The sequence below is a fragment of the Lipotes vexillifer genome, unplaced genomic scaffold (genome assembly GCF_000442215.2).
Source record: "Lipotes vexillifer unplaced genomic scaffold, Lipotes_vexillifer_v1.1 scaffold986, whole genome shotgun sequence".
NCBI lineage: Eukaryota > Metazoa > Chordata > Mammalia > Artiodactyla > Lipotidae > Lipotes > Lipotes vexillifer.
Window position 1 is genome coordinate 36,677 of NW_006784900.1, and position 12,478 is coordinate 49,154.

Here is a 12,478-nt window from a genome sequence, read left to right on the forward strand (position 1 = left end):
CCACCTGGTTCTCTGGACATTCACTGTAGAGTCTGCAGCTGCCCTGTAGGAAGTGTGGTCCCCTGAGTCCCCCATGTGGAAAGACCACATAGAAAGAGATGCTTGAGGAACCTCATTGTTGAGTGGTCCTAGTCTGGGTACCAGACACATGAGTGAAGCAACCTTGGAGTTGACTCCAGCCCCAGCCATCAACTGACTACATCTTCATTCAGAGAGCCCCTGAGTGAGAATTGGTCAGCTGAGCCCAGTAAACCTCCAGATTTATGGGCAAAATAAATGATTGTTATTGTTTTAAGCTACTGTTTTAGGGTGATCTGTTACACAGTGACAGGTAATTGGAACAGTTAAGTTTGGTAAAGTTTGTGTTTGATTAAGTTTGATTACTATAGCTTGATAGTAAGTCTTCAAATCAGGCAGTCATAGTCCCCCCAATTTTGTTTTTCTTTTTCAAATTCGTTTTGACTCTTAGATCTTTTTCTTTTCCATGTAAATTTAAAATATCAACTCATTTCTTTGTTTTTTTTTTAATTTTTAAATTAATTAATTAATTTATTTATGGCTGTGTTGGGTCTTTGTTTCTGTGCAAGGGCTTTCTCTAGTTGTGGCAAGCGGGGGCCACTCTTCATCGCGGTGCGCGGGCCTCTCACTATCACAGCCTCTCTTGTTGCGGAGCACAAGCTCCAGACGCGCAGGCTCAGTAATTGTGGCCCACGGGCCCGGTTGCTCCGCAGCATGTGGGATCTTCCCAGACCAGGGCTCTAACCCATGTCCCCTGCATTGTCAAGCAGATTCTCAACCACTGCGCCACCAGGGAAGCCCAAAAAATCAACTCATTTCTTTAAAAAAAATTGCTTTCTTGAATTATAATTGGAATTTTAATGACTATAGATTAAATTGGGTAAAGCTGATATCTTAACAATACTGAATACCAATCCATGAACGTGGCATAGCTTGCCATTTATTTAGATCTTCTTTAATTTCTGTCAGCAATGTTTTGTAGTTTAGAATGAAGAAAGCTTCTGCCTTTTGTTAAATCGGTTTTCATTTACATTTATTAATGCTATTGTAAATAGAACTGTTTTCAAATTTTCATTTTCCAATTACTTGCTCTTAAGTTTGTAAGAATACAGTAGAACTTAAATGTTGACCATGTATTGTGTGATCTTGCTAAATTCACTTATTAATTCCAGTACTGGTTTTGCAGAGTTTCTTAAGATTTTTTCCATACGCAATCAGGTTATCTGCAAGGAAAGATGATTTATTTCTTCCTTTCCAATATGTACATATTTTACTTATTTTTCTTTCCTTATTGCTTTGGCTGAGACCATCAGTAAAATGTTGAATAGAGTGGTGAGAGTAGACATCCTTTGCCTTGTTTCTGATCTTAGGAGGAGAGCATTTAATACTTCATCATTAAGTATGATATTAACTTTGGGTTTTTCATAGATGATTTTTAACAAATTGGGTTTTGGTATCATGCTTGTATTAAGGGTAAATTTGAGCATGGCAGCCTGTCCATGATATAACTGCCAGCAAAGACCAGGATGGAGGAAGGAGACTAATGCAAGAAATGTAGGTGCTCACAATTTAAAGAAAATGACTGAAACTGAAAACAGAAAGTGTTGCAAAATGTGGTTTTCAGAGACAGCCTGGGAAGAATGGACATAGGTAGGGCCAAGAGAGAATAAAATCCTCAAGATGGGACTTGTGGGCTTAGAATGGCTTCCTTCTTGCTCTCCACCTGCTGATCTATTCATTTTTTTAAAATAAATTTATTTTATTTATCTTTGGCTGCATTGGGTCTTCGTTGCTGCATGCAGGCTTTCTCTAGTTGTGGCAACTGGGGGCTACTCTTCGTTGCCATGGATGGGCTTCTCATTGCGGTGGCTTCTCCTGTTGCGAAGCACAGGCAGTAGGTGCATGGGCTTCAGTAGTTGTGGCACACAGGCTTAATTGCTCCGCGGCGTGTGGGATCTTCCTGGACAAGGGCTCAAACCTGTGTCCCCTGCATTGGCAGGTGGATTCTTAACCACTGCGCCTCCAGGGAAGTCCCAATCTATTCATTTTTCAAAAGCTGAAATAGTCCCTCTCGGGATTCTCCTGGGCAACGTGGGTGACGCCCCCATTCAGTGCTCCCTATACATTTGATACCTTTAGTAGAGCACTTTTCACACATTTTGGAGCTGTCTGTGTGGCTGGCTCTCTCCCCCTAGACAGTGAGATCCTTTGAGGTAGGGACTGAGGCTATTCTGGAATGAAATTCATAGGTAATCAAAATATTGCATTTAATGTTCTAATTATAAATCTGAAAAAGAGTGAAAGAAAAAGTTTGCAATAAAATGACATGTGTTTCAATAGATGCTCAAGTTCAGTTAAACTGGAAGACATAACTAGTGGGATGCTCACCCCTTCTGCAGAAACCTTGTGAAAGCAGAATTCAGGCCATTGTTTTGGTGGCTCAGACATCAGTGGCACTGCTGTCAAGACAGACTCTTTTGAAATGCTGACCAAATCTTTGTATTGTCCCAAATGAAGCAAGGACATTCATTTCTTATTTTACATGGTATTTACCTTCTGGAAAAATTCAGTGTATTTTTCAGTTGTTCAAAAAAGACTTCATGTTATTTTTTATACAACATTATTTATAGAAAGCTTTTTTTTTTTTTTTTTTTTTTTAAAAGACATACTCTTAAGTTTCAGGGTCATTTTTCAGACAAAGTGTTGCGGTACGCGGGCCTCTCACTGCTGTGGCCTCTCCCATTGCGGAGCACAGGCTCTGGACGCGCAGGCCCAGCAGCCATGGCTCACGGGCCCAGCCACTCCGCGGCATGTGGGATCTTCCTGGACCGGGGCACAAACCCGCGTCCCCTGCATCGGCAGGCGGACTCTCAACCACTGCGCCACTGGGGAAGCCCTAGAAAGCTTTTTCATCTACATGAATATCTGAAGACATTCAAAAATCACCCTGGGTTCAAAAACCCTGGCACTGCCTCTTTTTGTCTATGTGGCCACTTCACATTCAGTGTCTTCATCTGTAAAAGGTGGATGATATACCCAGTCACAAGGCATGCAAAGGTTTAAATGACAGGGTAGCAAATGACACTCTGTACAATATCAAGTATCCAGTGCTCAGAAATAGCTAATATATATTGAGCATTTATTATATGTCATGAATAATAACAACGCTCTGAGTTCAGTGCCATTATTGACTTTAATTTTCAGTTGAGTGAGGCCCAAGTTACTTGCCCAAGTTCACATAAGAAGGAGCACAGCAGAAATGTGAACACAGGTGACTCCCAAGCCTGTTTGGTTCCCCTCCACGCTGTACTGAGCCTACCATGAGCAGTGCCAGGCAAGACTATCCCTGAAATTGACCAAAATTGATCCCTCCTGAAAGCCCACCACTCTTACAAAGGATCTCCACTGGCTAATGCTCTGGAGTGCTTGCATGATCTGAGGAGGAGAGGGCAGCTAGGCCAAGTGACAGAGGAGGGTGCAAAGGGCATGCAGAGAGTTCTCATCTGGGGAGTCCTGAACTGTAATCATGCCAGGGTCTTAAGTGGGTGAGGTAGTGTCCTGAATTGAATAGGCCACTTGCTTTGAGGACAGGCTGATTTGGGCTGAGTATAAAGACTAATTTCCCAACATTTAGAGCCATCTGACAATTCACATCAAAGCTGAGAAAGCACCTGGTGTGTTCGTAGTGTTATGCTGACTCCAGAGGGGCGTAGAAATGAGTCCCAGAGACTCTGTCTTAGGAGGCCACAGTGGAGAAATCAGCATGTCTCTGTTAGGCTGGAAAAGGAAAGCCTGGGGCAGCTGAGCTACCTACTCTTTTTTTTTTTGAATTAAATTTTTAATTTTTATTTAATTAATTTATTATTTTTTTATTTTTTGGCCATGCCATGCGGCATGCGGGATCTTAGTTCCCCAACCAGGGATCACACCTGTGCCTCCTGCAGTGGAAGCGTAGAGTCCTAACCATTGGGCCACCAGGGAATTCCCAAAATTTTTATTTTTAAAAAATTTTTATTTTATATTGGACTATAGTTGATTTACAGTGCTGTGTTAGTTTCAGGTGTACAGCAAAGTGAATCAGTTATACGTATACAAATATCTATTCTTTTTCAGATTCTTTTCCCATTTAGGGAAAAGAATAACAATATTATTACACAATATTGAGCAGAGTTCCCTGTGCTATACAATAGGTCCTTTTTGTTTATCTGTTTTAAATATAGTAGTGTGTATATATGGCAATCCCAAACTCCCAATTTATCCCTCTCCACCCTTTCCCCCTTAGGTAACCATAAGTTTGTTTTCTAAGTCTCTGAGTCTATTTCTGTTTTGTAAATTAGTTCATTTGTATCACTTTGTTTAGATTCCATGTATAAGTGATGTCATATGATATTTGTCGTTCTCTTTCTGACTTCACTTAGTGTGATAATCTCCAGGTCCATCCATGTTGCTGCAAATGGCATTATTTCATTCCTTTTAATGGCTGAGTAATAGTCCATTGTATATATGTACCACATCTTCTTTATCCATTCATCTGTCAATGGACATTTAGATTGCTTCCATATCTTGGCTTCAGGAAACAAGGCTGCAATGGACATTGGAGTGCATGTATCCTTTCGAACCATGTTATTCACCGGATATATGCCCAGGAGTGGGATTGCTGGATCATATGGTAGCTCTATTTTTAGTTTTTTAAGGAACCTCCATATTGTTCTCCATAATGGCTATACCAGTTTACATTCTCACCAACAGTGTAAGAGGGTTCCCTTTTCACCACATCCTCTCCAGCATTTATTATTTGTAGACTTTTTGTTGATGGCCATTCTGACTGGTGTGAGGTGATACCTCATTGTAGTTTTGATTTGCATTTCTCTAATGATTAATGATGTTGAGCATTCTTTCATGTGTTTGATGGCAGTCTGTATATCTTCTTTGGAGAAATGTTTATTTAGGTCTTCTGCCCATTTTTGGATTGGGTTGTTTGTTCTTTTGTTATTGAGCTGCTTATAAATTTTAGAGATTAATCCTTTGTCAGTTCCTTCATTTGCAAATATTTCCTCCCATTCTGAGGGTTGTCTTTTGGTCTTGTTTATGGTTTCCTTTGCTGTGCAAAAGCTTTGAAGTTTCATTAGGTCCCATTTGTTTATTTTTGTTTTTATTTCCATTTCTCTAGGAGGTGGGTCAAAAGGATCTTGCTGTGTTTTATGTCATAGAGTGTTCTGCCTATGTTTTCCTCTAAGAGATTGATAGTTTCCTGCCTTACATTTAGGTCTTTAATCCATTTTGAGCTTATTTTTGTGTATGGTGTTAGGGAGTGATCTAATCTCATACTTTTACATGTACCTGTCCAGTTTTTCCAGCACCACTAATTGAAGAGGCTGTCTTTTCTCCACTGTACATTCCTGCCTCCTTTATCAAAGATAAGGTGACCATATGTGCGTGGGTTCACTTCTGGGCTTTCTATCCTGTTCCACTGATCTATCTTTCTGTTTTTGTGCCAGTACCATACTGTCTTGATTACTGTAGCTTTGTAGTATAGTCTGAAGTCAGGGAGCCTGATTCCTCCAGCTCCGCTTTTCGTTCTCAAGATTGCTTAGGCTATTCGGGGTCTTTTGTGTTTCCATACAAATTGTGAAATTTTTTGTTCTAGTTCTGTGAAAAATGCCATTGGTAGCTTGATAGGGATTGCATTGAATCTGTAGATTGCTTTGGGCAGTATAGTCATTTTCACAGTGTTGATTCTTCCAATCCAAAAACACGGTATATCTCTCCATTTATTTGTATCATCTTTAATTTCTTTCATCAGTGTCTTATAATTTTCTGCATACAGGCCTTTTGTCTCCTTAGGTAGGTTTATTCCTAGATATTTTATTCTTTTTGTTGCAATGGTAAATGGAAGTGTTTTCTTGATTTCACTTTCAGATTTTTCATCATTAGTGTATAGGAATACCAGAGATTTCTGTGCATTAATTTTGTATCCTGCTACTTTATCAGATTCATTGATTAGCTCTAGTAGTTTTCTGGTAGCATCTTTAGGATTCTCTATGTATAGTATCATGTCATCTGCAAACAGTGACAGCTTTACTTCTTCTTTTTCGATTTGGATTCCTTTTATTTCCTTTTCTTCTCTGATTGCTGGGGCTAAAACTTCCAAAGCTATGTTGAATAAGAGTGCTGAGAGTGGGCAACCTTGTCTTGTTCCTGATCTTAGTGGAAATGCTTTCAGTTTTTCACCATTGAGGATGATGTTCATGGCTGTGGGTTTGTCATATATGGCCTTTATTATGTTGAGGAAAGTTCCCTCTATGCCTACTTTCTGCAGGGTTTTTATCATAAATGGGTGTTGGATTTTGTCAAAAACTTTCTCTGCATCTGTTGAGATAATCATATGGTTTTTCTCCTTCAATTTGTTAATATGGTTTATCACATTGATTGATTTGCATATATTGAAGAATCTGTGCATTCCTGGAATAAACCCCACTTGATCATGGTGTATGATCCTTTTAATGTGCTGTTGGATTCTGTTTGCTAGTATTTTGTTGAGGATTTTTGCATCTATGTTCATCAGTGATATTGGCCTGTAGTTTTCTTTCTTTGTGACATCCTTGTCTGGTTTTGGTATCAAGGTGATGGTGGCCTCGTAGAATGAGTTTGGGAGTGTTCCTCCCTCTGCTATATTTTGGAAGAGTTTGAGAAGGATAGGTGTTAGCTCTTCTCTAAATGTTTGATAGAATTCGCCTGTGAAGCCATCTGGTCCTGGGCTTTTGTTTGTTGGAAGATTTTTAATCACAGTTTCAATTTCAGTGTTTGTGATTGGTCTGTTCATATTTTCTATTTCTTCCTGATTCAGTCTTGGCAGTTTGTGCATTTCTAAGAATTTGTCCATTTCTTCCAGATTGTCCATTTTATTGGCATAGAGTTGCTTGTAGTAATCTCTCATGATTTTTTGTATTTCTGCAGTGTCAGTTGTTACTTCTCCTTTTTCATTTCTAATTCTATTGATTTGAGTCTTCTCCCTTTTTTTCTTGATGAGTCTGGCTAATGGTTTATCAATTTTGTTTATCTTCTCAAAGAACCAGCTTTTAGTTTTATTGATCTTTGCTATTGTTTCCTTCATTTCTTTTTCATTTATTTCTGATCTGATTTTTATGATTTCTTTCCTTCTGCTAGCTAACTTTGGGGTTTTTTTGTTCTTCTTTCTCTAATTGCTTTAGGTGCAAGGTTAGGTTGTTTATTCGAGATGTTTCCTGTTAAGGTGGGCTTGTATTGCTATAAACTTCCCTCTGAGAACTCCTTTTGCTGCATCCCATAGGTTTTGGGTCATCATGTCTCCATTGTCATTTGTTTCTAGGTATTTTTTTATTTCCTCTTTGATTTCTTCAGTGATCACTTCGTTATTAAGTAGTGTATTGTTTAGCCTCCATGTGTTTGTATTTTTTACAGATCTTTTCCTGTAATTGATATCTAGTCTCATAGCGTTGTGGTCGGAAAAGGTACTTGATACAATTTCAATTTTCTTAAATTTACCAAGGCTTGATTTGTGACCCAAGATATGATCTATCCTGGAGAATGTTCCATGAGCACTTGAGAAAAATGTGTATTCTGTTGTTTTTGGATGGAGTGTCCTATAAATATCAATTAAGTCCATCTTGTTTAATGTATCATTTAAAGCTTGTGTTTCCTTATTTATTTTCATTTTGGATGATCTGTCCATTGGTGAAAGTGGGGTGTTAAAGTCCCCTACTATGAATGTGTTACTGTCGATTTCCCCTTTTATGGCTGCTAGTTTTTGCCTTATGTATTGAGGTGCTCCTATGTTGGGTGCATAAATATTTACAATTGTTATATCTTCTTCTTGGATCGATCCCTTGATCATTATGTAGTGTCCTTCTTTGTCTCTTCTGATAGTCCTTATTTTAAAGTCTATTTTGTCTGATATGAGAATTGCTACTCCAGCTTTCTTTTGGTTTCCATTTGCATGGAATATCTTTTTCCATCCCCTTACTTTCAGTCTGTATGTGTCTCTAGGTCTGAAGTGGGTCTCTTGTAGACAGCATATATATGGGTCTTGTTTTTGTATCCATTCAGCCAATCTGTGTCTTTTGGTGGGAGCATTTAGTCCATTTACATTTAAGGTAATTATCGATATGTATGTTCCTATTCCCATTTTCTAAATTGTTTTGGGTTCGTTATTATAGGACTTTTCCTTCTCTTGTGTTTTTGTCTAGAGAAGTTCCTTTAGCATTTGTTGTAAAGCTGGTTTGGTGGTGCTGAACTCTCTCAGCTTTTGCTTGTCTGTAAAGGTTTTAATTTCTCCATCAAATCTGAATGAGATCCTTGCTGGGTAGAGTAATCTTGGTTGCAGGTTTTTCTCCTTCATCACTTTCAGTATGTCCTGCCACTCCCTTCTGGCTTGTAGAGTTTCTGCTGAGAGATCAGCTGTTAACCTTATGGGGATTCCCTTGTGTGTTATTTGTTGTTTTTCCCTTGCTGCTTTTAATATGCTTTCTTTGTATTTAGTTTTTGACAGTTTGATTAATATGTGTCTTGGCGTATTTCTCCTTGAATTTATCCTGTATGGGACTCTCTGTGCTTCCTGGACTTGATTAACGATTTCCTTTCCCATATTAGGGGTCTGGTGGTGTGTTTTGGGGTGTCTGTGGACTTATTATGATTTTAGGCAGCCTCTCTGCTAGTGGATGGGGGTGGGTTTCTGTCTTTTTTGTTGTTTAGCATAGGGTGTCCAGCACTGTAGCTTGCTGGTCACTGAGTGAAGCTGGGTGCTGGTGCTGAGATGGAGATCTCTGGGAGATTTTCACCGTTTGATGTTGTGTGGAGCTGGGAAGTCTCTTGTGGACCAGTGTCCTGAAGTTGGCTCTCCCACCTCAGAGGCACAGCACTGACTCCTGGCTGCAGCAACAAGAGCCTTTCATCCACACGGCTCAGAATAAAAGGGAAAAAAAGTAGAAAGAATTAGTAGAAGTAGAAAGAAGGAAGGAAAGAAAGAAAAAGAAAGGGAGGGAGGGAAGGAAGGAAAAAAAGAAAGAAAGAAGATAAAGTAAAATAAAATAAAGTAATATAAAGTTATTAAAATAAAAAATAATTATTAAGAAAAAAATCTTTTTTTAAAAAAATAAAAAACGGATGGATAGAACCCTAGGACAAATGGTGGAAGTAAAGCTATACAGACAAAAGTCTCACACAGAAGCATACACATACACACTCACAAAAAGAGGAAAAGGGGAAAAAATCATAAATCTTGCTCTCAAAGTCCACCTCCTAAATTTGGGATGATTTGTTTTCTATTCATGTATTCCACAGATGCAGGGTACATCAAGTTGATTGTGGAGCTTTAATCCGCTGCTTCTGAGGCTGCTGGGAGAGATTTCCCTTTGTCTTCTTTGTTCTCACAGCTCCCAGGGGCTCAGCTTTGGATTTGGCCCCGCCTCTTCGTGTAGGTCGCTGGAGGGTGTCTGTTCTTCGCTCAGACAGGCCGGGGTTAAAGGAGCCGCTGATTCGGGGGCTCTGGCTCACTCAGGCTGGGGGGAGGGAGGGGCACGGAGTGTGGGGCAAGCCTGCAGCGGCAGAGGCTGGCGTGACGTTGCACCAGCCTGAGGTGCGCCGTGCGTTCTCCCGGGGAAGTTGTCCCTGGATCCTGGGACCCTGGTAGTGGCGGGCTGCACAGGCTCCCCGGAAGGGGGGTGTGGATAGTGACCTGTGCTCACACACAGGCTTCTTGGTGGCGGCAGTAGCAGCCTTAGCGTCTCATGCCCATCTCTGGGTCTGCGCTTTTAGCCACGGCTCGCACCCGTCTCTGGAGCTCCTTTAAGCAGCGCTCTTAATCCCCTCTCCTCGCACCCCAGGAAACAAAGAGGGAAGAAAAAGTCTCTTGCCTCTTCCACAGGTCCAGACTTTTCCCCGGACTCCCTCCCGGCTAGCCGTGGTGCACCAACCCCCTCCCTGCAGGCTGTGTTCAGGACGCCAACCCCAGTCCTCTCCCTGCGCTCTGACCAAAGCCCGAGCCTCAGCTCCCAACCCCGCCCGCCCTGGTGGGTGAGCAGACAAGTCTCTCGGGCTGGTGAGTGCCGGTCGGCACCGATCCTCTGTGCGGGAATCTCTCCGCTTTGCCCTCCGCACCCCTGTTGCTGCGCTCTCCTCTGCGGCTCCGAAGCTTTCCCTCTCCGCCACCCACAGTCTCCGCCCGCAAAGGGGCTTCCTAGTGTGTGGAAACCTTTCCTCCTTCACAGCTCCCTCCCACTGGTGCAGGCCCCGTCCCTATTCTTTTGTCTCTGTTTTTTCTTTTGCCCGACCCAGGTGCGTGGGGAGTTTCTTACCTTTTGGGAGGTCTGAGGTCTTCTGCCGGCGTTCAGTAGGTGTTCTGTAGGAGTTGTTCCACGTGTAGATGTATTTCTGGTGTATCTGTGGGGAGGAAGGTGATCTCCACGTCTTATTCTTCCACCATCTTCCCCTCGTCCCCCTAGTTTCATTCTTTTACATGTAGCTGTCCAGTTTTCCCAGCACCACTTGTTGAAGAGACTGTCCTTTCTCTATTGTATATTCTTGCCTCCTTTGTCATAGATTAATTGACCAAAGGTGCGTGCATTTATTTCTGGGCATTCTATCCTGTTCCACTGATCTATATTTCTGTTTTTGTGCCAATACCATACTGTTTTTTTTGTTTTGTTTTGTTTTTTTGTTTTTTGTTTTTTTGCGGTACGCGGGCCTCTCACTGCCGCGGCCTCTCCCGTTGCGGAGCACAGGCTCCGGACGCACAGGCCCATCGGCCACGGCTCACGGGCCCAGTCGCTCCACAGCATGCGGGATCCTCCCAGACCGGGGCACGAACCCACGTCCCTTGCATCGGCAGGCGGACTCCCAACCACTGCGCCACCAGGGAAGCCCCATACTGTTTTGATGGCTGTAGCTTTGTAGTATAGTCTGAAATCAGGGAGCCTAATTCCTCCAGCTTCATTTTTCTTTCTCAAGATTGCTTTGTCTATTTGGGGTCTTTTGTGTTTCCATAAAAATTTAAAAAATTTTTTGTTCTAGTTCTGTGAAAAATGCATTGGTAATTTGATAGGGATTGCATTAAATCTGTGGGCTACCTACTCTTGATAGTTGAAGAGTGTGAATATATCAGGGTTACTCTGGAGGTCAGAACCGGCATCTGCAGCTGAGTCGAAGTAACAGGAAGCAGTTTGGGGGCTGTCAGTTATGAAGTTATTTTCTCTAGTGCCAAACCAATTCTTTTAGACTCTGGTTTTTTTTTTTTTCTTTTTGGCAGTACACGGGCCTCTCACTGCTGTGGCCTCTCCCGTTGCAGAGCACAGGCTCCAGACGCGCAGGCTCCGCGGCCATGGCTTACAGGCCCAGCTGCTCCGCGGCATGTGGGATCTTCCCGTACCGGGGCACGAACCCGTGTCCCCGTGCATCAGCAGGCGGACTCCCAACCACTGTGCCACCAGGGAAGCCCTCAAGACTCTGCTTTTTGATGTAGGGCCTGGGACTCTGAAAATCATATTTCTCCTTTCCAGCTGGATCCCCGTTAAGTTTGCCAGTTAGGGGGCATCAAAGGGAGCCTGGAGAGCAGGAGGAAGGATAAGGGACATCCATATTCTGGTTTGCTGTTACTGATAGCATCGTTCAGCAGTGGCCCTCCACCATGACAGTGGCAATTTGTTCTAGTGTTCAGCTGTTTTTCAGCATTCCTTAGAGCAAATATCATCGTGGCCCTTCAGAGGTTATCAGCACTGGGTAAAACTGCCCCCTCAGAGGTCTCAATCACAGCTCCACTGGGCTCCCCTCCAACCTCCTGAGGTCCCAGCAATAACGAGGCAGTGCCCTTCCTCAGAGGTCTGGGTCCAGCTTTACTGGGGACTCATCTAAGCTTCTAGGCTCCAGTAGCCTCTCCTCGTCCCTTTGTGCCCCAGCCTTGGATAAGGTGACTGAAGTTATTATCTCTGTATTACCTCAGTATCCCCTTTTAGCTTTGTCAGTTATCCAATACCTAGTTTCTTACAGGAAATTCTTTCCATTGAAATCACTAGTATGGTTTCTCATTTCTTCACTGGACCCTGACTTAATTACTGTCAAGAAAGTTTCATTTAATACTTATATATATCACTTACTATATAGAAGACACTGTTCTAAACACTTTGATAAATAGCTCATTTAAACCATAATCACATTCTCCTATAGGTACTGTCATAAATCCCCCTTTCCTAGGGTGGGAAACCAAAATACAGACTGGGTAAGTAACTTGCCCAAGATCACACAGATAATAAATTGCAAAGCTGAGGTTTGGACCAAAGATTTCTGGCTTGAGTTCCTACTTTTACCCATTTCCTCTCTGTTGCTGTTAACTCGCAGTAGTGCCCAGATTAGAGTCTAGGACAACTGACCTCATTCTAGCATATTCTCCTGCTGCCATGCTGGTGGTAGGGCAGGTTGCCACTCTAGGCTG